This window comes from Ostrea edulis, chromosome 8 (assembly GCF_947568905.1).
Source record: "Ostrea edulis chromosome 8, xbOstEdul1.1, whole genome shotgun sequence".
NCBI lineage: Eukaryota > Metazoa > Mollusca > Bivalvia > Ostreida > Ostreidae > Ostrea > Ostrea edulis.
Genome location: NC_079171.1, coordinates 38,898,632 through 38,925,329, shown reverse-complemented (window position 1 = coordinate 38,925,329; position 26,698 = coordinate 38,898,632).

Here is a 26,698-nt window from a genome sequence, read left to right as displayed (position 1 = left end):
TAAGATGCACTAATGAAGTTGAATGTTCTATCAAAAAGTCAAGAGAATTAGTATTGCTATCTACCGAATCTTCTGAATCTGTTTGATACTCGAATGGACCAGGGTTTTCTTCAATATCTCTACAAAATAGTAGGAATAATGAAATCCATATCAAATATACAAAAATACAGATGAATGCAGTAAGATTCGTGATTAGTACATGCTTAAGGTATACACTATCATTTCTACACAGGGTTGGATTTGAACAGTCAATTGCGTTTACAAAAGTTGTATTGGCCTTCGTAACATTATAGCTAAGAGAGATTATTACAATAATGGATAAAGCATTTGTTCCATATGACACAAGCAAATTAACCATCAATATTGTCAACAAATCAAGAGTATGATTGTGTTTTACGGTTTGAGACATATCATAGTATAAACCTGTCCTGATCCTGTGAATAGTACTACTAACTGGCATTATATAATAGGTCTGTGGAAGAAAATAAGAAGTAGAATAGAGACAGTACGGATCAGGTTCAAGGGCACAAGTAAAATGCAAAAAACAAATAAGTAAAACATCCCCTCACTTAGCAGGGACTCAATTCCAGCTTTGTATTGGGAGTTGTATCCCAGAAAAACAAATACAATCATGATAGTTAGGGAAAAAACATATATACAGTTATGAAATACGTTGTGAAAATTATTCAATATTTATATAGTGAAAGGAAAGTGATCTATTTCACTCGCTAATATATCTAAAACTAGATTTTAAGAGGGCCTGAAATTAAAGAAAGTAATTATAATAATTTATGTTCGAAAAGGTACATTCTGTATAAGTATGGGACTTCAATAAATATATAAACTAACATTCAGATTTCATAAATAAATCTATTGAATTTACAAAATGACTTCTTGAAATATAGGTCGTTTACAAGAAGAACTGGTATTGAACTGGTAATAAACATCGGGATCAAACATTTACACATCATAGTCAAGCGTACGTTTGACGTAGATTGTTTTTACACGTGTTGACATTATAACAATATTGGAATTTTAAGACAGTTACTTATTAGTAATTCATAGGTGTTCATGTAGAAAAAGTGTTGTTTTGGAGCTCATTAAGCAGTGCTAAGAGTGTCTTTATTTGGAAAACACATTTCACATTTCCATTACGGACGAATAACCCACAGATTCAGGTTGGACACCCAGTTGAGTGAGGAGGTCAATCATGTCAGCTGGACAAAGGATTTTGTGTTTTTTGTCATTGTAATCGATCACAAATATTTTCCCATCCCATACAAAAGAAGATGTGGATTTACTTGATTTTACTAACTTCCGTGCATCGTATGAAAGTTTGTTCCGGGTTTTCGTAAGATCCTGGTTGACAGCTACATTTTCCATCCCCGTGATCTTTCTCAGATGTTTGCTGGATTTGAGAATTCGATGACGCAGTTCATAATTTGTAATCCTGGGAATTATTTGCCTCGGTTTATCACTCCTTTTGGGACCAACTGTGTGCAATACAGCAATAGAACATTTTCGAGTTACTGCCGGAACACCGTTTTTACCCGAATTTTACACGCGCCCTCAGATTTGGTTAGCCCTAGGCATTTCCGGTTTTAAAACGTCAAGTCTCAAAATGATGGAGAGAACTTTTTTAATCGATTTTTTTATGGAAAGTGACAGATCTTAAGTTCTATTTTTTTTTCGGATCGAGGGGTCGTGTTTCTTTTGTAGAAAAATTAATTTAGTTAGTACAGAGTCGTGCGAGATTGCAGTGGAACTGAAGTTAGAGAGGTAATACCACTTGAACATTGTCGTGAATAAAATTATATTAAACAAAGTGTTTTAATTTGTCTGTAGAATTTCGGTCTGGTAAAATGTGATTCGATCCAGTAATATTGAACCAATTGTCCAGTCAGTACCAGAAGAACTTTTGATGCAGTGACAGATTTAGAGTGGGAAGGGGGGTGGGTCCAACAGTCCTCCCTCCTTTCGCCAGTAATTCAAAAATAATGCAAGTAAAAACTCAGATTTCTCACTCAAAATGGCTGAGTATTTTGGCTAATACTTTACTTTAATCCCCCCCCCCCCGTCAAAAATCCTAAATCCGTCACTGATTTAACATCGAAGAAAACGGGATTAATTATAGTAATTTCATCACATGGAACAAGTGTCGCAATATTCTCAGCCAGACATTCAAACTTGCGATATTTTATGACTTACACACAGGATTCTGTGTACAGTCTAACAAGAACGAAAATGGGTTCAGATTATTCACTTCAAACCATATTGAAAGTATACAAATGTCATAAATGCTCAGAACAGTTGCCATTAAATCAGACTGCATTCCAGTAACGAGGCAGATGTCAAATCCTTACAATGTATGGGTGCTGGTGCACTAGTCAGGACAAATTGTGTCCGAGGTTGTACCTGTTTTTGTGTTTCAAATTTGGTGCCAATTTTGTCATATATTAGAAATAGATTATATTACTGCTAAGCAAAATTAGATGGTAAAAGTATCGCACCATGTCAGATATCATTCCCATTGTGGTATCATGTCATTCAATCATCAACATATATTTGATTTTTCATGTTTTTGTCATTTGTTCATCGTAATTTCCCATTTTCCAACAGCTGCTTAGTTCCTTTTGCTTTTGTAGTGTTCTGTTGTTGATCATTTTGCAAATTGTCTTGATATTTCAAAGCTAGCATTTTTGTACTCTGATTGGTGGCTATGTTTTATTATCATGAACATTTGAACATCATCACTGTCATTTTTATGTTACGAATTGATCATGGATTGGAAATAATATCCAAGCAACTGATATTAAAGTATTCCAATAGGGTAAATATAATTAATCTAAGAAATATTCAAAACAAATTAGAAGACAGATAATATACTTTATTTGAAATTACAGTAGCACTAGTGTGCATTTGAAACTTAAAACAGCTCAATTTTCCAGTACATTACCATTCAATAGAACATAAATGACAGCATTCTATCATTAAATTATAATACACTTTATAAAAAAGGCTCCCACATTTTCATGAATATTTTCTAATCGTTTGTAGCGATCTCGAATCTATTGTTGCGATAATGGAACGTGCAAATATTCAATGACACTCCAGTATGCTGTTTCAGGCTCCCGTCACTGGATGTACACGCGACTCTCTGGACAAACAACATCAGGGTTCTAGGATTTCGACTTCAAGTCCAGGAGCTCTGTCATTTCTTCTATTCTTTTATCTGTCCTTTTCTGTTTTCTTGATTTTTCGTGGTGACGAGAATCCAATATAATTGCGATTAGTGGAATCATTATCATCACTAAAACAAAGTTTCCGATATCTGGAAAAAGAATATTCAATAATGAAAATAAATTTTGTAGCTGCACTGAATATTTTTAAACACAATACCAGTGTTTTTAATGTGCAACCAAGGGGGTGGCACCTCGGCACCGCATTTGTCTCTATTTCGCTTGGGAAAAAAGGGGGGGTCTGATTTCGAAAACATTTTTATAGACCTACCAAACGAAACATTACTGAAGCATATAGGTTAAATAAAAGCTTTAAATGAAAGCAGTTATATTACACTCCATTAGGTTGCTACCCAAATATAGTATCTATTTCCTCGCATATAAAATTGAGATCCCCCCCTTTCCTAGCACCACCAACACTAAACGTATTTAAGAGTTTTTCGCAGTGTTCCACTATGTTTAATGTAATTATTTATAATTTGTTTAACAAACTTTATAAACATTTTCAGAATGTATATATGTATGAGAATGAATAGTGAACAGTCATTGTATTACTTTGTAAAATATAAATTACAAACCAGTTCATGCTACTGTGACTGCGAGATGGATGGCTTGACGTCCCGCTTGTCGAAAGAACTCGTACTTTTCAACTTCAAAGGCTGTTTATAGTTGTTGTAGGCAAACAGTCAGATAGGGGTTTTCCTTTGTAGGTTTTCAATCTATGAAGTGTTTGGAGTACAGTCTATAACTAGGCCTAGTATAAATCTATGATGTTTCGAGGGGTCGTAATCTTTTTGTTTCATCAACTTTAATCACGCTTTTCGGATCTTTTCTCTGTGCCAGAATGGGATAGAATATAATGTTTTTCGTATAACTATACTTTCCCATCTTCCATGAGTCCTCACACTGAGCATTAGTATCTTGCTTTTGATCCCTTCGTTTCTTCCCAACAGATGCTTTTACCGGAAGTATCGAAGGCTAACCAAATCTTGAAATCACGTGATCACGTTATATAAAATCTAGAATAAACACGCGTTCCGGCAGTAACTCGAAAATGTGCTATTTCCTCTCTTTTCATGGGAATCTTGAGTTTGTCAGCAATGTCCAAAATGAACTCGTCTGTGTTCGTCCTATCCTCAGAAATTCCAGTTACACGAATGCAGTCACGGCGGCTATACATTTGAAGGTCATCTACTTCCCTACGGAGTTTTGAATTCTCTTTCTGAAGAGTAGAAATCTGCTCCTGTAGTGGTGATATGATGGTTTGAACGTCCTTGACTATGATACCCCTGACAGCCTCGGCAATGCGTTTGACGTCTACGTCGGAGATGAAGGCTTGTTGAGGCCCAGTACATGCTCCCGGTGATGGTATAGAGTATGGCCCTGGAAATCCCATAGGTGGATAAGGTGTTGGACTCGGAGTTGAGTGCGTGATAGGAGTTGAAGGACCTACTGAATTTTGCGTAGCCATTTTTTGGATAGTTGCACTGAAGAAGGAGAGAGTTCAGTATCCGTAGATTCTTGGAAATGTCTACGTTTAGAGAGTTCACTGTTTTTTAGCATAACACAGTCACAGATAGAAATATTACAATACACAGTTCACAAGTGCAATACGTTATCGGTATATTTTCAAAGTCATGAAAGTGAACAATGACCAGAGTGAAAACAACTCACCAGGAATTAGAGCACCGTTCGAAACCAACAAAATATAAAGTTATGCATCAAGTTATGTACACGTTTACAAGTTCATTTTCAAGAAACAACCTTACCCTCTATTGTTGAACATTCAGATCACAAAACCTTCACACTATATGTTGTTATAATTCACATAATTCTGAAAATTGTCGGACAGTGGAATTTCACCACCTCTCTAGTAACGCATGCGCAGATCTCACTGTATAAGTTTTGCTCTGCGTTGAAACCCGCAAAGCATATTGTTACCCTGGAATCAGCATTACTCGTGGGGTATTGGTGTTCGTGGATTTCGTGGGTCACTCTTACCCAAGAATCCACGTGTTCCCGAACATGTTTTAAGCCAGTAGAGTTATCTCTCCTAGTGACATCGTATCGCTTACCCACCAAAGTACGTCTCCACGAACCAGCAAAATTTTACTTACTCACGAACATTGCCCCCCACGAATTCAAACGATTCCACATTATTGTATAATTATCGTAAGTTAGTATTTTGTTTTTGTTATAATTTTCTTTGAATAATTGTAAATAAATTGTGTTAACTGTTTGAATTGTATTTGTTAGTAAATTATCCTGTGTAATATAGGGTTTATTCTGACCCATAACAACATGGCTATGACGTAGGCGGAGTTATAAAGTGATATCGAAATATATATAGGTGGTATACGAGTAATATTCATTCTGACGATTCTGAATGACATGAGAAAGTTGTTTTAATTTAAGAAAGCGCTATTTGATATTTCATTATGAACTAATTTCAGAATGCTTTTACCTGATCAGGATATAGGGCTCACGGCAGATTTGACCGGTTGACAGGGGATGCTTACTCATCCTAGGCACCTGATCCCACCTCTAATGTGTCCAGGAGTCCGTACCGTGTTTGTCCTACTATCTATTTTGTATTCCTTGTGGGAGTTATGAGATTGATCACTGTTCGTTATCTTCACCTTTCATGGTGCTACTGGTACCAATTTTACTATTGATGTACATCCTATTGAATGAAAGTGGAAGATAGTAAAACACACCACAGAGTCTTCTACACTTGTTTCAGACTTGGATATTGTATTGAGTACAGACTTAATTTCAAATTAACAAGTCAAAGTTCCGACAAACGCTATGACTTTAGCTTCTTCATCGTTATTTTTCTATATCTATTTAGCAATATTCCATGATCAACTGCATACGGTGTGTATGTATCTCAACAAATGCGATTCGCAGGAGCAGGTTCTGCGTTTGATGACGTTTTGAATGGAGGCAGGTTATTGATATCCCGTCAAAAACCGTTTAAATGAGACGAGAATTGCCAGTATTGGCTATGGACGGCCTCATACTAAAATATTCAGTGGGGATGCATAATGGAAGATTGTTTTAAAAAGTTCCAGAAATTTGTACTAAATACCCTCTAAAAGACATACCTGAATGATGCCCAACAACAGTAGACGTCTCCTAGTCTCAGAAAAATCTTTGGATCTTCCATTCAATCAAAATATGACATGGTTCCATTTGAGTCAAGCTAGGTTTTCTCTCACAAACAACAATCAATTTTGCCCGCCGAAAATTACAATCAATCAGCGATCAGGAGAGGATTTATGAGAAAACATACTTTTATAGATATCTAATTTATTTTGCGTGTAAATTGTTTCACAAACGTCTGAATTTAAAAAATCATGCATGTGTGAAATTTCTGCATCGTTTTTCTATATCATAGGATTTTTTTAATAGCGTCCCTGCACCCTAAGTTCAAAATGACCGCCCTATGTTTACAGTTTTAAATGTAAATAATCTGTAGTGTGCTTTATGTTGTGTTATAATGAAAGGTTTACGTTTATTAGAGGTCTAAAAATCATGAAATAAACTCAATACCGGTGTAGCATACAGTCACGCAAACTGTCTTCTGCATTTTTATGGGGTATTATAAGGTGTCCCTCTTCTGCCCGACTTTTCTCTGTTCTCACAATATGAGCTATAAAGCAAGGGTATATACAAGACTGGACATTCTGCATGTGAGATATCCAAATACATGGAAATGTTTTGAAAAATGAACTTTTTTCTAAGCAACACATTGATTTCCCCTGGCAATTGTGAAGGATATTTGTAAACACATGCACGTTTGCCCCTCAACAATCTACTTTCATTTAAAGTGGTTTCCTAACTACTGGAATCTCAATTTTTACTGAACTAAAACGTTGAAATCCTTAGATAATAGCTGAAGCACAGGAACTAAATACTAACTTCAAGTAATTGCTTAAGTTTCTTTTTCACTAATAGCTCAGTCGGGATGCATGTCAGTAAAAATAAAATATTGATTCTACAAATGTATGATACAAATCAACAGTTAGACATTCAAAATGTGATTTGCTTGTAGTAAAACAATATATTTTTTTTCTTGTAAATATCAAAGTAGTCCGCAAGTACATATATCTGCGATTAGAAAAATAGTTATGGACCGAATTATGGTTGAGAAGTACTTGCTGCTAAGAAACTGTAGACATGGTGATTATGAAATTCACTGGCAGAGAATATGAGAAAACTCATGATCAGTACATACATGTAGGTATATGTGTACCTTTTCATCAAATACGTTTGTGTTTCTTTTTTCTTTTTATTTTCCTTCTTATCTTTTTTGTGTGTGTCACGGTTTGGTTTGATCAATAGATACATTGTAAATGATATCTAGATCTAATAGTTATCAAAATCTGTTAACAAGAAAATAATCTCTCTCTCTCTCTCTCTCTCTCTCTCTCTCTCTCTCTCTCTCTGAAAAAGATGTTTACATCATATATATATATATATATATATATATATATATATATATATATATATGCTTACATTCATATGTAAAAGAATAAGATAAATATGAAATGTAGCTATATATAGACAGTATACCTTACATGTGTGTTATTGAGTTCGTATTTCAAAATGAATATGTTGTGGGAAAATATCCACGTAACCTATTTCCCATACGTATACAACAGTGATATATGTGTGGAGTGAAAAAATCGTATAAATATAAATTCTTTTTATAATCAACTGTACACATTAGAGAGCTTCTAAGCTTGCCGATTATTGTATGATTATGAATATCATGTTCATTTGTATGGTATCACTTCCAAAGTGCATCTACTTAAATTTACTTTAAGTTACTACCAATACGCTCTAATACACACAGCGAGGGCGGAAACCAATTCAGCGCGGCCGCAGTTGAAGCAGACACCTATGCTAATGTTAGGAACTTCTACAAGAAGATTTCGATGGACCCGGTCTATGGGAAAGCCAACCACAACATCCTTATATACAGATTTAAGGACAGTAACGGAGTACTCCACGAAGGATATTGTGATGATGGAGAATTCGGGGCTGGTAGGAAAATGCTAAAACTTTTACAAGACCAAAATATAGTGAATGTGTCCGTGGTAATTTCGCGTATGGTGGGAAGACATCTTGGTCCGAAACGCTTCGAAATTATGGAAAAAATGTTGTTTGGTGCACTAAATAAACTATCATAAACGCACACGCTCCACGTCTCCGAATCCCAGCTGAATGCAGGTAACTGTGAAAATTTGACATTTAAAGGGACTGATTCACGATTTTATCCAAAATTTTATTTTTCACTTTTAATGATCAAAATCTACTGTCTAATGTGTTTGAAAGATTTCATATGAAAATTAAGGTGATATATCATCACAGAAGCTCATTTTAGAGAGTTTATTATTTGTTTTGTAAACAAAGATTGCGGTATGCTATTGCTTACGAAAATTTCAAAAGAAATTGATATTGTTCTAAGTATTATTATATCTTTCACATTTCAAGCATTTTTGGGGTGAAATGTGTCATCTTAAAGTTAAAATTTGTGACTATGCAAAATTAAGATGCATTATATTGCAAAATCAATAGTTCACTTGCTTGTTTGTTTACATAAAAAGACTCGAGTCTTTGTTTACATAACACAGATTTAAGGCTAAAATATTACTTCTTTTCTTGCATTCAGAAGGTCAAAATTTTGGCTGTCAACATTTAAATGAGCTATATTTCTAATGTTTAATTTCAAAAATGAAAAATATTTTTATCAAAAATCGTGAACCAGTCCCTTTAAAACAAAAAAGAACTTGGTATTATTTATATTTCTACTTGATCTGGATACTACGATCCTATAGAAAAGACTTTTGACTTATAACATGTGTATATATGTTTTTCATTGTTTGTTTCGTTAGACCGGAAACACTTTTTATTTAATGTCTCTTAATTTGCAACATGTCTTCATAATTTTCAAAAATGAATTAACATATCATCATAGATATACAGACAATATATATCTGCTTTTCCCCCTCTTTGTTGCTAAGGCTTATTTATGAAAGCTTCTAAATGAATTCCGGGAAAAGTAGAACTGTTGTGATAGGTTTATTCCTTGAGCTTTTATCTATCGTATTGTGTTTCCGGTGGCGAATCGGCCAAAAAAAAATAGAATAAGGTAAACAAATAATTAGCTCTTTTGTTGGTCTATATGACCATATCACTAGAAACGGTTTTATCATGTTTTTTGTATGTATTCTGTCTCTTTGCTCTCTTTCTTTTTTCTTCTATACCTCTCATTCAATCCGCTATTTGAAGCGTGTTTATTTTTTATGTTTAGGAAGGTTTTTCAAATACACGCACTTCAACGCACTTCACTCTTTACTAAAGATTGAATTACTTAGGGGTACTGGTCTGTCTCGGTCAATTCCCTACGACAATGGTTAATCAAACATATGCAAATGAAATAAAAATTCTCACAGTAAACTGTCAAGGTCTAGGAGACACGAACAAACGAAGAGATGTTCTAAAATATTTAAAAAATAAAAACTACAACGTATATTTTATTCAAGACACACATTTTATTGACATAGACTAAAATATGATAAAGACACAATGGGGATATAAGGCCTTCTTTAGCTGCTTTAGACCAAATTCAAGAGGAGTTGCTATATTTTTTAATAATAACTGTGAGATAGAAATTCACAATCAATACAAAGATGATAGTGGGAATTATATCATTTTGGATGCCACAGTAGAAGGAATAAGTTTCTTACTGATCAATATCTATGGTCCAAACTCTGACACTCCAGACTTTTATATGAACATCCAAAATAAGATTGAAGAGATGTACTCTTCTCAACATATTGTTATAGGGGGTGATTTTAATCTTATACCTAATAAGGAGTTAGACTCCATGAACTATAAGCACTTAAACAACCCAAAATCAAGACAATCAGTCTTAAACTTAATGGACACTTTTTGTCTGAAAGATGTCTTTCGTGAAAATAATCCAATGTTAAAAAGGTATACATGGAGAAAGAAGAACCCTATCAAGCAATCTAGACTTGATTTTTTTCTGATTTCAGAATCAATGTTAACTATGAATCCTTGCATAAAATATGAAAATAGTTATCGATCAGATCATTCACCAGTGATCCTATGCTATAAAACAAATGAATTTAAAAAAGGGCAGAGGTTTTTGGAAGTTCAATAATACTTTATTAACTGACAAAGAGTATGTTAAGTTGATTAAGGAAAAAATTGAGGAAGTCAAAATACAATATTCCTGTTTAGCTTATAATGTAGAAAGCATTCCTTCAATTGATAATGATTTAATACAGTTTACGGTTAGTGACCAGACATTTCTTGATATTTTACTTATGGAAATTAGAGGAAAATCTATTTCATATTCAACATTTAAGAAAAAGAAAATTTGTGAAAAAGAATTACAGTTAGAAAGAGAAATTTCCAATCTGGAACAAAATATGACACAACAATCAGTTGAGGAACTTACTATCAGAAAAAAAATTGAAGATATAAGAATGAAAAAACTTAAAGGTCAATGTATAAGGTCAAAAGTCAAATGGGTAGAAGAAGGAGAAAAACCTTCTAGGTACTTTGTAAGTTTAGAATCAAGAAATTATATTAGTAAGCTAATACCAAAAATTGAAAAAGAAGATGGTACAATTTGCACTGATCAATTTGATATACTAAATGAATCCAAACTTTTTTATGAAAATCTATATAAAAAAGAGAAACTATAGAAAAAGAAAATATTCACAAAAGATTAAAGTATTATGATATCCCAAAACTTACTAAGAAAGAATCAGATAGTCTCGAAGGTCCAGTAACAAAATTGGAAGTTTTAAATTTTTTAAAACAAAAGAAAAATGATAAGAGTCCAGGGCCAGATGGCTTCTCGTCCGAGTTTTTTTAAGTTCTTTTGGAAAAATTTAGGCTGCTTTATCACAAGAGCCATTAATAATTCTGCAGATATTATGCAGTTTACAGAACCTAATAAACTTGACATAATTACATGCATACCAAAAACTGGAAAGCCTAAACAGTATTTGAAAAACTGGCGTCCAATAAGCCTCCTAAATGTACTATACAAAATAGCTTCAGGATGCATTGCTGGAAGATTAAAAATATTTTTAGACAAATTAATCAATAGGGATCAATCAGGTTTTTTAAAAGGAAGATTTATAGGGGAAAATATTAGGCTGGTGTATGATTTAATGCAATATACAGAATATAATCAAATTCCTGGTTTGTTAATGTTAATAGACTTTGAAAAACCCTTTGACTCAATCTCCTGGGACTTTATATATGAAACCCTTGACTTTTTCAATTTTGGTACATCAATAAAAAACTGGATAAAACCCTTCTATAACGACATAAAGTCTTGTGTCATACAAAATGGAATAACCTCAGAGTATTTTCACCCCAAAAGAGGCTGTAGGCAAGGTGACCCCATATCACCTTATCTTTTCTTACTCTGTGCAGAAGTCCTTGGAATAATCATAAGAAATAATAAAGATATAAAAGGAATAACAATTGAGGGTGAGGAATACAAATTATCACAGTATGCTGATGATACCTCATTGTTCTCAGATGGATCACCTGAATCCATGGACGGTATCCTCAGAGAACTCGATTACTTCGCCAATGTCTCTGGTCTTAAAATAAATTTCTCTAAAACTAAAACGGTATGGATTGGCAGTAAACAAATTTCAGATGAAGTTTTCCATCATTCCAGATGGAAACTTGACTGGAAAAATACAACCTTTGGTTTGTTGGAGATTAAATTTTCTGTAGACCTTAATGAAGTAGTTGAAATGAACTATAACACAAAATTATCTGAAATTAAGCACCTCATAAATCAATGGAAATTAAGAAAGTTGACTCCTATTGGAAGACTTGTTGTGATAAAAACTTTGATTATACCAAAGTTGAACCATGTGGTACTTACTATACCAAACCCTGACCCAGAATATATCAAGAAATTTGAAATAGAAATCTTTAGCTACCTATGGGGAAGTAAAATTCATAAAATAAAAAAAATACTATCATACAAGAATATAGAAACGGAGGATTAAAAATGATAGATTATACAGAATTTATTACAGCTTTAAAATTAAGTTGGATTAGAAGAATTCTTCACTCAAATTCAAAATGGGTACAATTACTTGAGGCAGAGTTGAAAACAAATATTAGTAATATATGGTCAAGAGGGACTGACTACGTCCTCACAATATGTAAAACAATAAATAATAATTTCTGGAAAGAAGTGTTTTCTAGTTGGATCAAAATTATTGAAACCCCTAACAAAGTGCTAGATCTCTTTGAGCATATATGGTATAACCCAAACATCAAAATAAACAATAGTTCCATCTTCTTGAAGAGTTATTTTAAAGCTGGTATGATATATGTAATTGATCTTTTTGATTCTGATGGCAACTTCAAAAGTTTCAAGGCACTCAGTGATTCAGGTATCAAAACAAATATTGTAGAATATGCAGGTCTTAGACAGGCAATCATAGAAATAACTAGACATGTAAATATAAAAGAAATTAGAAAAAAAAATATGCCTTTTATCCCTAAATCAATTTCTATATCTTTTAAAAATGAAAAGGGCTGCAAAGATATGTACAATGTTTTAATTGATAAAAAACGGGTACCAATTACTTCAGTATCAAAATGGGTTGAGAATGGTGATCTGTTTAATGAGATAGAATGGAATAAAATATTTGAGCTCCCCTTTAAGGTAACAAAAGAGTCAAAGTATCAATGGTTACAATTTCAAATACTTCACAGAACAATTCCTACCAATAATTATCTTTTTAAACTTAAATTAATAGACTCCCCCATCTGTACATTTTGCAAAAAGTAACATAGAAACAATTGATCACTTGTTTGTAGAATGTTTTGAAGTAAAGGAGATCTGGTGTGCAATTGAAGACTGGTTTCTCAATAAATTTAGTAAACCAATTATATGTGATAGACAAGCCATACTATTTGGCAAATACAATAACAGAAACTTATACAAAGTACAAAATTTACTAATACTTATTGTAAAGTATTACATATTTGCAAGTAGGTATAAAATGGCTCCAAAACTAAATGTTTGTGCTGTCAAAAAAACATATCATTGATAGATTTTATATAGAAAAATCTATGTTGCTAAAAAGCTGTAAATATACTGAATATGAGAAATACTGGCATAATATATGTGATTTGCTTTAATTATGTACAGTTAACAAATAACAATTGCTTTATATGAAATGATTGAGACTGATCAGTAGACCAGGCAAAATTCTTCCCCTTACTCCCCTTATCTCTCTCTCTCTCTCTCTCTCTCTCTCTCTCTCTCTCTCTCTCTCTCTCCTTCTCTCTCCCCATCTTTTCGAAATTAAATACCTTTCACATTATACATGTACATATGCACTCCTAAATATACACATATATGTTTGTACTTGCTTGAAATATGTATATACTATATTATCATGTATTGTTAATATGTAAATGTTTATTTATTGTGAAAGCAAAAAAAAATAAATGAAATACCAAAAAAAAAAAAAGTTACTACCAATACCCGATTTCTAGATGGGATTGTGTAGACTACATCCCCCATAGAACTTAATGTCGAAATAATGCACACCGAATTGTATTGTTAAGTAGATGCAGTATGGATATTTTGCAAATGGTGAGGTTTAGATTCAAAGTTCTAAATAACAGTAAATAAACTTTCCGGTTACAATATGTACTTTCAGGAACTTTTTAGAAGTGTTCATCAGTGCATGTTTGTATTAGAATGCTGAATTCATTTTTAATGTGTGAAACTTTGCATGGTTTCAAACTGTACTGCTTTAAATTCATACTACAGTTGTATAAGATGTGCTGATTCCAAAATTAACTAGTCCTGAATTTTGTGAACAAGTACTATATACGACAAATATTCCCATACAGCTTAGTGCCCGAATGTTACAAACATGCGAAGTAATTTAAAATTTATCTGCATAATCGAACACAAATAGGAATGTAGATTACATCCTTACAGTTCAACTGCCTTTCTATTGGCATTAGAAATGATCATTCAATCTCAAATTATAAAACATAAATAAATCAGCAAGCTAACTTACCACTTATGGTGGTACATCTAGGTACTAGATTTTGTTATAATTGTGTATTATGAACAGTGATATATTACTGCAACATCGTTATGTTCATGTGAATATTATAAGTAGAAGATACATACCATTATTTTTTCTTCTGTCCGAAATTCGCAAAGGCTAGGAAGGATTTCTTCGGTCATTTTTAAAAACTAAAACTGAAACCGTTGACACCATATGTTTTATGAGACGATGATTCGCATGCTGCTAAATTAGTTTGCATTTTTCAAAGATACATTAGAAAACCTGGCAGATTCAGCTAACCTTTGGATTGAAATGCTCTTAAACAAATAATATTAATATTATTACAATACACATGTATAATGTCCTTAAAATGTACTGTGACTTATAATGTGTGTACACGTGTCATATTCTACATGCCTTTGTATACTGTGTGTAGAGAAAGGGTAACATAAGTTTTCAGAACATATGCCTATTATCACATTAATTGTATATCCTTGATACTATGAGATATGATGAAATGAAAACACTCACTGACATACATGCATAATTATACATGTATGCAAATTACATATTGATTGCTAAATCAATCAATTGAGCATATTCGAATTTTTTTCCAATTGGCATATTTCATGTAATTATTTGCATGTGCGTACGTATTTCACACGCAGACATATGTATAAGGTGAAGATAACGAACAGTGATCAATCTCATAACTCCCACAAGCAATACAAAATAGATAGTTGGGCAAACACGGACCCCTGGACACACCAGAGGTGGGATCAGGTGCCTAGGAGGAGTAAGCATACCCTGTTGACCGGTCACACCCGCCGTGAACCCCATATCCTGATCAGGTAAACGGAGTTATCCGCATGTCTAATTCTACCACCTGACTATATTATTAGTGTTTGAAATCTTAATTTACAATATGCAGTATTCATAGTTTTGAAATTATGAAATAAAAAATCTACATTCTTAGTAATGCACATGCAACGTAAAATCTGCGTAAATACATGATTGTATATAAATGTCCAGTTGGAGGTTTATGTTCAATTCAACCTCAACCACCCATATGCACTTATTTTTAATTACTATGAATTTCGATCTTTGTTTCTATCCGGCGACAAAGCTGGACGGTATTCTTCCAGTTTACCTTGTGTATTTATCTCTATTGTTTCCATGACGGAGGAAAAAACTTGCAATTAACATGGGACTAACAAGAAATACACGGAGGGATTAACTGAAGTACACAGGCATGCTAGCTTGTCAAACGTAACAACAAACGGAACATACTTTGTTTTCTGTATCTCATTTCATATCTGTTTTGTTTAACGAAAACTTGCGGAAACTATATAATCGTTTACACACTGCGGAAAGCATATGGGACACCTCAATGCTCGGTTTCCGCAAGGTTTCCATATCGTTTCAGTTTTGCGGAAACTAGCGTTTTCATCCAGTGGAAGCTATTATTGTTGACGATACTAGTTAGAGTGAGTGCAGCTAGATATAGGTGGATTGTATAGACAACGGATCCAAGCGGTTTAGACGATGGACGTCACCAAAATGAGGAATTGGCACATCTTATCAAGACAGACGAAAGATTTGATTATGCCAAAAGAAACATACTTGGAAGAAAGTGTTTGATTATAGATGAAGTGTCGATGATTTCGAAAAGAACTCTTTTTTTCAGATAGAGCATGTCTGCAGAAGTGTCCGGGATTCATATTTGCTTTGGGGGGCCTATAAGTGGTTCTACTTGGGAATTTTTTATGAGTGTGGAATGATATTTATGGTGACGTCACCTAGGACATTCATGCTTTCTAGCAAAATGCTTTAAAGATGCTTTTCCACATGCCATTAATTTAAAAATAATTCCCAGACAAGAGGAGACAAATCTTTTACTTGCTGTAAATGAACTGGAACTGGGCCAACCATCATCAGACACCGTAGCATTTTTAAATTCGTTATCTAGGCCAATCCCTCCAGAAAGAACCCAAAGTGCAGTGAATCTTTTTGCTAGAAATATGGACATTATGCTGTTTAATCACAATAGATTAAAATCAGTTGTTGGTGACCTTCATGCATTTAAATCTGAAGACAGTGGAGACGTCAAAATGTGTGATCAATTCTTGGCTCCAAAATTATTAGGGGTGAAAATTGGCCGCCCATTAATGCTGCTCATCAATCTAACAGGCTATTTAGGCACTATCACAATTGTAGAACAGACTACATTCATGTAACATTTTGTTTGTTTGGAGAGACAAGGACAGTAAAAATTTCAAAGTTTATCTTCACTAAATTTGACCAAGTAAGAAAATCGACTATTGCAACTAAAAGACAGTTTCCTCTCAATTTGGCGTATGCATTAACCATTCATAAATCTCAAGGTATGACTATTGAGAATTTAGTAGTTAATTGTAGTAATGTAACTTTTCCAGGGCAAATTGTTGTCGCCATTGGCAGAGCTAAATCCATTGATGGTTATGTGTAAAAAAAAAAAAAAAAAAAAAAAAAAAAAAAAAAAAAAACCACCTTTAAACCCTCGTCATGCCGTCCACATCCAACTACAGTTGAACATTTTTATCTACACTGTTGCCATGGATAATTCAAGAATGACTATACCTGCTGCAATAGGAATAATGGACATGAGACAGACGACATCCATGGTCAGGGTGACGATGGTAATAGTGATAATGATCATGATGATAAAGATGAGATTGTAGCTGAAGACAATGGATTTCAAACTATTGAATCAGACTTTTCAGACTTAGAATTAGACATTATTGAGGAAATATTAAAGTTTAGGAAAAGAATGCTAACAAAACAGAGGAATTGGAGGAAATCGTCTTCTACATTATGGAAGAATTTGAAGATACCCCTCTCAGTAACAGTGCAGCAGATTTACAGAATGAAATCCGTCTTTCTCAAAATTCATTTATTGTATGTGTTCACAAACACAAAATGGAAGTTGAGAACATTGGCAGTAAAGTTTTTCCTATGGAGAAAAGCAAAATTTCCCAGTGTGATTTCAGAAAGTTGTACACATAGTTCAACAAATATATTTCATCAGATGAATTTAGAAATGTGACACAACAGGTTTGTGACAGTTATCATTCCAGACAACTTTTGTACAGGTTTATCACAACATCTATGTTTAAAGTACAACGAGATGTATTGAAAGACGTTGGAAGGAGAGAAGAAAAAGGAATCCCATCTGTGTTTGAAAAAAAATCTACAGATAAACCTGTAAGTGGACCAGGAAGAGGGAAAATTCGCTACATTGGAGGATATGTTATTGCAAAACTAAAGTATAGAAACTCCAGGATTGTCAGACGTTCAGCATTTGCTCCTGGAAAAGGAAATGTAATGGAAGAGTGTGAGTGTCAAAGGAATCTTTTAATCTCCTTATGTTCATCAGAGATGGATTTAATTAACAACACTACATATCCAGAGAGTTTACTTGAGACAAAAAGAAAACAGAATGTGTCTGGAAGCTTGTGTAATATACAGGATCATACTTTTGATTTCTTCATAGAACTAGAATTGAAATCTAGACAGTTATTAACATAGGAAAAACTTGTTGAGACCAAATCAAAGTTTTATGAAGTCATTGAAAAACTCTTACTTGAAGACATGCCATCAAAAAGCTTATTTGCAGACTTGTTGAGGGAATTCACAGATGAAGACAATGATCATGGCATGCTGCCAGTTGCACCATTTTGTGACGAGTGTAAAATTTGCAAGACTCTGGATTACCTATACACCGAACTTGTAAGTCTGTTCATTATAGTTTCCATAAATCAATTCAGAAAGGATTTCCTGACTGCTCTGTCTGTGGAAAAATCAAAAGCATTAAGACAGAAAGTGAAAGAAAGGGAAGTGAAGAAGTGGAAACATTTTGAATTAAAAACATTTCAGTATGACAATTCAGAGAACAATATTGTTTCTCATTTAAGAATAAAGAGTGAAATTATGAGAGAATCTGAAACCCTGGAAATAAACTGCACAAAGGCACAATTACTGGATCTTTGTAATGCATATGGTGTAAGGATTTCCAAAAGCAAGAAGAAAGCAGAAATCAACCAGTCTTTAGTAAAAGCAGTCCTTGAAGCTGATTCCATGAAAAATCCAGATGCCCTTAGTTCGACCTTTACTGTCCAAGGAAAAACAAAGCACCCTAATGAACCTCGGACACCAAGCATTAGTGAAGGTATAACAAATATTTTGATATATGTAATTTATTGGCAACAATATACCATAATGTACAGTTTATTACACACGTGAATGTTACTGTATGCATGCAGAGTTATTTTCACCCTGTTCTACATTTTAGCCCAACATCACTGAAAAACAGTTTGACCAGTTATGATTTCACTTATAAACAAGTTTCCCTGTAAATGATTTTAGCCATTCTATAATTTGTCCATACATTGTGTTGGCATTTTTTTATGCACACAATGAAGGGTGAAGATAATGAATAGTTAGCAATCTCATAACTCTTACAAGGAATACAAAATAATGAGCTGAGCTAACACGAACCCCTGGATATGTTTGAATGATTTGTTATGCATAGAAGTCTGTTGTAGTTTCAGAAGTCGTTGTGCTACTGTTGTAACAGTTTTGATTTATTTAAACTTTAGGACCCAGTGAATCTAATACTCCAGTTGTTGAAGTACAGACCAAACCAGGATCTGGTGAAATCCAGGCAGTTAAAAATGATTCAAATGTGACAGTGAACCAACCCGAAGCTAATGCCATCCTTCAAATACCAAAGGAGCATCAGTAGTGATGTAACATTAAACTCTAATCTTTTGGCAAACTATACTATCCATTGCGACTTCAAATTCATTATAATGTAATTTGAAAATATTTTAAGCAGAATATGGACCAAGTACATCAAGTTCTTCCAAGCCACACTTAGAGGAAAATGAACAAGTTTTTACAAAGTCATCAGAAGCAAAGGGTTGCAGTAAACGGAAACCATCTAAAGGCAAGGGTAAAGCCAAAGCAAAGAAAAGAGTTAAATATCCATGTGAAGTGTTCAGTGATAAATGTTTTGGAAATGTTATGGCATGTGATGGATGTGATGATTAGTGCCATTTTCAATGTGTAGGCATTGACCCAGAAAACTGTCCAAATGAATGGTATTGCCAACAGTGCAAAATGTTAGAGTGACACTTATCAGTTCATTATTGGGATTGTTTTTGAGAACATACACATTTCTTTTTGATGATGGTGAGACTATATATTCTAAGATCAGTGGAAGATGGAGATGGATGCTAACTTTCTACCTTATTTTTAATTGACACATTTAGTGTTTGGAAATCGTATGTGATTCAAATAATATAGTCCTACCTTGCCCTTAAATGACTTTGGATCAGCTGGAGTTGTTACATCTGCAACATTTGACTTTCTTGAGATTGATGGCTGATCAAGTATAACGGCATTCATTGTTTTACAGTATGTGAGGTAGGAAGGGTTTGTATTGTTGCTTTGGAAGATTCCCCTCTGTTGTGAGAACAAGTTCTCAATAACATCAGAGTTAACTCTACTTGGTATAATTTAGCATGACTTTTTTTTCAATTTGTCTTCACATAATTCGTAGAACCCAATGAGAAGTGATGATAAATCAGCCCTTGTCTGATGGGATATCAATGCTTTTTCTTTTTCTTTTATTTCAGGGTCAGATTTGATACTTTCCTCCCATTCCAAGAACCATTCTAGTGCAGATTTATTCTGGACAAGGCGTATATCTGATATATCTGTAATGGGTCGCCTATCTCGAACGTTTTCTACTAGAACACTTGTGTGAGTCAGTAGCTCAATGGTACTGGAGAGATGGTCATCATTGTTCACGGGGTTGGCATAAACTGGACCAGACGAATCATACCCTTGTTCAGCACTTCTTCAACTAGGTGATTCCTCATTTTAGATTCCCCATTTTGATTGAAATGTTCATGGTTAAGTGTTCTGTGCACTAGAAAGGGGTTATTTGAGATGTTCCCAGAGAATATAATGACCCTTGTGATTTAAACAGTGTTTGCTCTGTGGTTTATTGATACTTTTACTCAGATTGTTCCTAATTTTCTTCATCACGTGTGAATATTACATTATGAAGAGATACTCTGTAGCAGAGAAGAAAACACATTTTGAATTTTCATACTGGGAGAAGTTGAGGTGAAGTCACCAAGCAGTATTTTCGCTAGATCCCGATTTGTTGCAGCCCCATCAGTGCTAATGTACTGAACATTAAAACCAAATGTATTGAGAGTTTGTATAATTTGCCAGATCAATAAATCTGAAGCCAGTGAAAACAAGGAATGAAAACTGAAGAACATGTGTTGTCAGCTTCACTTCATTCTTGTCATGTTGAATGCTGTTCATCAGATCTGATTCATCTCCCAGATCTGTAAAACAGATCAAGTGGTGAATGCCATCCTTTGAATAAAACTGGAGGTCAGCTTGTATAGCCATTTCGTCCAGTATCAACCCACCATCACATCCTTCATGAGGTAAGTTTTTACACTCTGCCTCTGACAACATCCAGTACATGAGGTCTTTGTTAACATCTGAACTTTTTTTGGATATATTTGCAGAAGTTGCTGTGAAGGCAAGACCATGAAACCACTGTCACGAAAATCTTTATAACCACGAGGACTTCTACACATCCTGATAATATCTTTATTCCAACGTCGACCATTATTTGATGTATTCATTGCCCTTTGTTCGGACTGTAAGAATGCTAACATTCTAGAGGGCAGTCGAGAATAGTTTATAAATCAAAATGATCAGACTCTGACATTAGAACTTTACTGGAATCTACAACATTGTCATCCTTAATACATTAGATTGCCATCTGACTTGAGTCGTTACGTTACATTACTCCCTTACCTGAATCCTTACGTCACACTATCCCCTTTTGTATATCCAGATTCCTAACAAGCTGCCCCGTACCCTGCATTTTCTTTGAGGAAGAGTGTTGCAAACATCAAAGACTTTGGGGTCAAGGATGGAAATTAGATATGACATCAAATTTAGGTAACGGTTGTCTCTTCACCAACACTCGGCATTTACTGGTTCTTTGAATATGACCTTAAAAACGGAGGACTCTGGTTTTGTGTAGTGACAAGTGTTGGCACGTTGAAGAACCGTCACTGCTACGACCTTATGTACTAAGCATAATTCTAAGTTTGTGGTATTTCATAAGTTTAAATATGTAGTACCTCACCTTCAGCCGATGAAGTCTCAATATGAGTGAAACATTACTGACAAAGAACGACAGCATAATTCTAATTCATATATCCACGTAAAACATTGAAATGGTTCCCATACTGAATGTACATTTAAGCCAAAAGTACACAGTAAGAGAACATAATTCGAGACAAAATGTAATCACCTTACTTATGATGCTTGCATACTATCTATATAAACTGCATTCTGTTCCTCCTAACACATTCTTTAACTTTTTGTTGCTTTATTTTGGAATTGTGATTTGTTTTTGGTGCCGTAATATGCAGAAACATGTATACCTACTTCTTTCTGCATCTTGTATCTTTGTTGTCTTTTCGAGGAGCATATTAATTTACAAATCATGGCTGTCTGTGTCAAACACGTTTATGTTACAGAAGGTTAAACAGTCGCTTTTAAATTCAGCATTTTGTAAATTCGATGTACGTCGTTATACTGATCTAATTTTTAAAAAGTAACCTGTCATTCGGTCTAATGCTCTCTGTCGAGTTTCATACCAATTCTTAGTTCGTTATGTACATGCTGATTTTGACTACGGATTACTCCGTTTACCTGATCAAGATACATGTTGTGATATAGCTGCCTGCTATCCCACACCCTTTTACTGGAAAATATGTTGATGATGCTAATCTAACATAATAAGATAACGAGAAATGGAGATCAAAGAAAGAAAGGGGTCGTGGTGTTTGATAGTGTGTATCGTCCGTTAACCGCCTCCTTTAAAGCAATATTAGTTGTAATATCCGTGTAAGGAGTTTTTTGTCAGAATGTGACATACTATTTCAATGACGGAGAAAAATAAGGTCTATAAACTTTTCTATTTAACATTTGTGTTAGAAAACCTATTCAAAGTATCTAAATGAAGTAAAATTACATCATTGATCTTCCTTTCTTATACAAAAATTTATTTCTATATTATGCTATATATTCAAAACAACCGATATCTTTATTTTGATAAAATCTTAATCAAAGTTTAAATCATATTATTAATCAAAGTTGAAATTGCATACAAACTATAAGAATAGCACATTTATACAACAAAATCAATAGAAATCAGATTTAAAGCTACATGTACATCACTCAAAGTCAATAAAAGCGTGCAATCGATGTCACCTGCACTTTATTAGAAAATAAGCTATATCAAATCATATATTTTGTGTGCTATACATTCATGGACCCATAGCCTCCCTAGGCATGGTATACTTTTTATTTCCCCTTTACTTATAAACTTGGTAGGAAGCGTATATACCCTAATTTTGTAACATACGTGACTGTCACCGACTCAATTTTTAAAATTGAACAAGCAAATATAAAAATCTGAGAGCGTGTTTTTTTAATTTTCTTTGCGTTTATATCATTTGTATTTCCTAAATTTTCATTCAATAAAAGTTTAACACCTTTTGCGTATGATTTTAAGCAGTGGTGTATATATTACTCCATGTCGCCAGATTATATTATGTGATCATAGGGTCAATTAAACACTCAATGTATGAACAAAGATTTCGTATTATCTTTATGTTTTTGATCTGTTTTGGCGCTAAAATATTCAAAAACTTTGGGAAAATATTCATCAAGCGATATTTGGATGTGGCATTGAGAAGAACATCATTATTCTCAAAATTTTGCATTCTGATTTTAGAAATGTAACATACGATACACTAATTTTTTTTATGAAAACGTATTTGCAGAGCAAATGTTACCCCTTTTATGAAAATCTCGTAGTGTACAGAGAATGAAAATATAAACATTTCTTTTGCAGAAGTCATTGGTTGGTCTGAAATTTGACAAACGTGTCAAGATGTAACATTCGTGATGTAACATTCGTTACCGAGAAATTAATTAAAAGGAATGATATCACAATTTCCCGCGTATTTTTGCTCTCTGTCTGCATGATGTGGTATATGACATGAATGTCTACTATGAACATTTGAGTTTGAAAGTCAATACGTGTTAAACTTTGAGAATTAGGATTAATTTTCTCTTACGGTAAGTACTGTTACAACAACTGCAATGTTTGATATACAATATTGATTAAGCAGATGGAATGTTTTGGTCTGAATTTGTTCTTCTGATATCAAAGAATGTATATCGTATTCCAAATATCTCGAAATTCCTCTGGTGTAAGAATTACATTGAGTAGAACGCTGGTAACATACGTTTTTCAAAGTAACGTATGCTACTTAATGAAATCCTTAATTAGACATCAAATATTGAACTACATATTGACAAAATATCATCATTAACGATATGTTTGTTGAATATCAACTATGTTATGAAGAAACAAATGTGTTATTGTTCCCGTATTCACCAGCATATACAGATATCCTCTGCAAGAAATACAGACCATGTTTTTCTTTGCTACTGTCCTATTTATGATACATGTAACTATGCAACTCTACATTTATCAATTTGCTAGAATTCAGCATCTTTTCATAATATACCTTAGAAATGAAGGGATTAATCTTTGATGATTGTTCTATGCAATCTTATAGAGAAATCATTAAAAAATATTTTATCTGAGTGTAACGTATGTTACCAGGAATTCCGTTACGTAATATTATTCTACTTGTTCTTAATTTTTTATTTATTTTTTCAGAAATGGCGCTTGTGAGAGCAGAAGTACAGAATAACTACCATGAAAAAAAAGCATTAAAACATAAGAACAACCATGAAAAAATGTTTTAGAAATAATATTATATGCTTCCCTTGTGGCAATACTGAAAAGGTAGAATGTCTGTATAGACAGTGAAAATAAAGGTTTAACTACCGGTCAAAGGCTACCATAATGATACATGTAAGTTTTGTCTCTCAAAATACTTATAAGCAACTGGTCATTTGAGTAATTTTGTATGACCTTTGACCTTGTGACTTGAAATCCAATGGGGGTCATCTATTCATAAGGGGACACCAGTGTTTCAAGTTTGATGTCTATCAAGGAAATACTTCTCAACGGACAATAGCGTATGTCCAGAGTAGTTTAACCGTTGTCCTTTTGACCTCAAAATCAATAGGGGACATCTATGTCTTAAGGTTCACGTTAAATATTCATTCATAACACCGCGTGGTGGATTATACTGACAGTTTCTATGGAAAGGTATTCCAAAATAACCAACAAAAACATAAGATTCGGTATACATTTAATCAAAATGTTGGGAAATTAAACATTTTCTTTATATTATTATTTTAAACAGATTGTTAGAAATGGGTAAATATGTTTCTATCCATTTTTTGAATGGAAATGATGTGTTTACAGTAATGAAAGGAAAAATAAGAAACATACGTTACTTTCATTGTTTATCATAACAAAGAGCAATCCAGGTTTCAAAACATGTGTCGGTTATTTCTATAAGAATCATGAGCATTTGAATAGCGAAATATCAATCTTTTACTTGTGTAAGTGTTGAAACATACGTTACATAATTATAGCGCTACTTCATTTACATACATAAAAGCTATCGTTCTATATCTATTGCTAGTCTTTTGTTTTCATGTTTCATACATATTGAACTGTTCGAGAATATTTGTTAATCAATTCTATTTTCTGCCATTTCAAAGATATTGAAAGTGATATCTAGTCGTTTAATTTGCGCTCTTAAAATCTTATTGCTGACTTTTACAGCAGATAATTTCTTGTTGTGTTGATTAAATATTTTCTTTGAAAACCTGTATTTATTGTCTTTCGCAAATTAGAAAAATATATGCTCAGTCAATTCCAATACAAGTTATGGAATAATACATGGAAAATTAATGTTTATCTTACATATTATCATGTCAAGGACTCGGTAACGATGGTTACATGTGAGAAAAATCTCGAAAAATATACCATACTTTGACCTACTGTAAAAAAAAATATGTCATACTTAACTTGAAACAATTTGAGGTGAGTGTTCAACAGATATTTACCATTAATAAAGGCATGTTACCATATATATTTTGAATGGTCGATAAACCATGATTTTGAAACCCTCAATTGCACGCTTTTATTGACTTTGGGTGACATGTAATATTGCTTAAAGGTAAAAGTTCAAAAACCAAGTACGATATTGTTTTTGGAAATCAAAGGGGGATATTGAAGTACATAGTGGCAATTCTCCCATCACCTTACTGTGTTAAATTATGCCTTGCTTACTTTTTCCATACATAAGAGGGTAACCGGTGGTTGTACTACTATATGACTCACAGCGGGTGTGGTATGACCGGTCAACAGGCAGTGCTTACTCCTCCTGAGTGTCCAACTTCACCTCTGTTGAATCCAGGGATCCGTGTTTGCCCTACCCTTGATTTTATGTTATTTATAGGAGTTATGAGATTGGTCACTGTTTCTTATTTGACCTTTTTTATTCAAAGAAAATAACTTTGAAGAGAGGGGTGATAGAAAAACCTTTTTGTGATTGAAGGATGTTGATCTTTCTAGAGAACACGTCTTCAGCGAGAAAAATTAACAGACACACAAACACTCAGCTATCAATGTTGTGACCAAGTGCAGTTATCATTCTTTATTTGAATAAAATACTGAATACTTTTCATCCAAGAACACTTTCTTCCAAATGGATCCAGTTGTTTTGGAGAAATCTACACTATGAGTCTTATATGAAGTGTATTTTCTTTAAAAGGAAATGAAGCAATCCATGATTTGACGAAAACAACGCAGCAGGAACTCCGGATTGACCTTCAACGTTTTAATGGCGACAAAGCGTATGCCCTGTATTCTATATTTGAGGTCGGAAATGAGATCAACAAATACAAACTCTCGGTGGGGGGGGGGGGGGGGGGGTTATACTGGTACAGCTGGTAAGTCTTTGAAATATCGTTATTATACTAGTTACAGTAGAAGTATTTTGAAATTTAAAATCCGAGTTGGTATTATTTTCGCAATGAACAATTATCATTATCAGTGGTAGAACATTCGCTTCGTGACCGGAAGGTCATGAGTCCAAGCCCCGCTCGTGCTATCGCGCGTGAAACCAAAGACATAATTAACAGTGGTAGGGATTTCTCCTTCGCCAAAAGGCTCGATATTTAGAAGTTAGAGTCACAGGTTATGATCTTACAAACAGTGGTTCCGTGTTGCAGCAGGTGTTGGCACATTTAAGA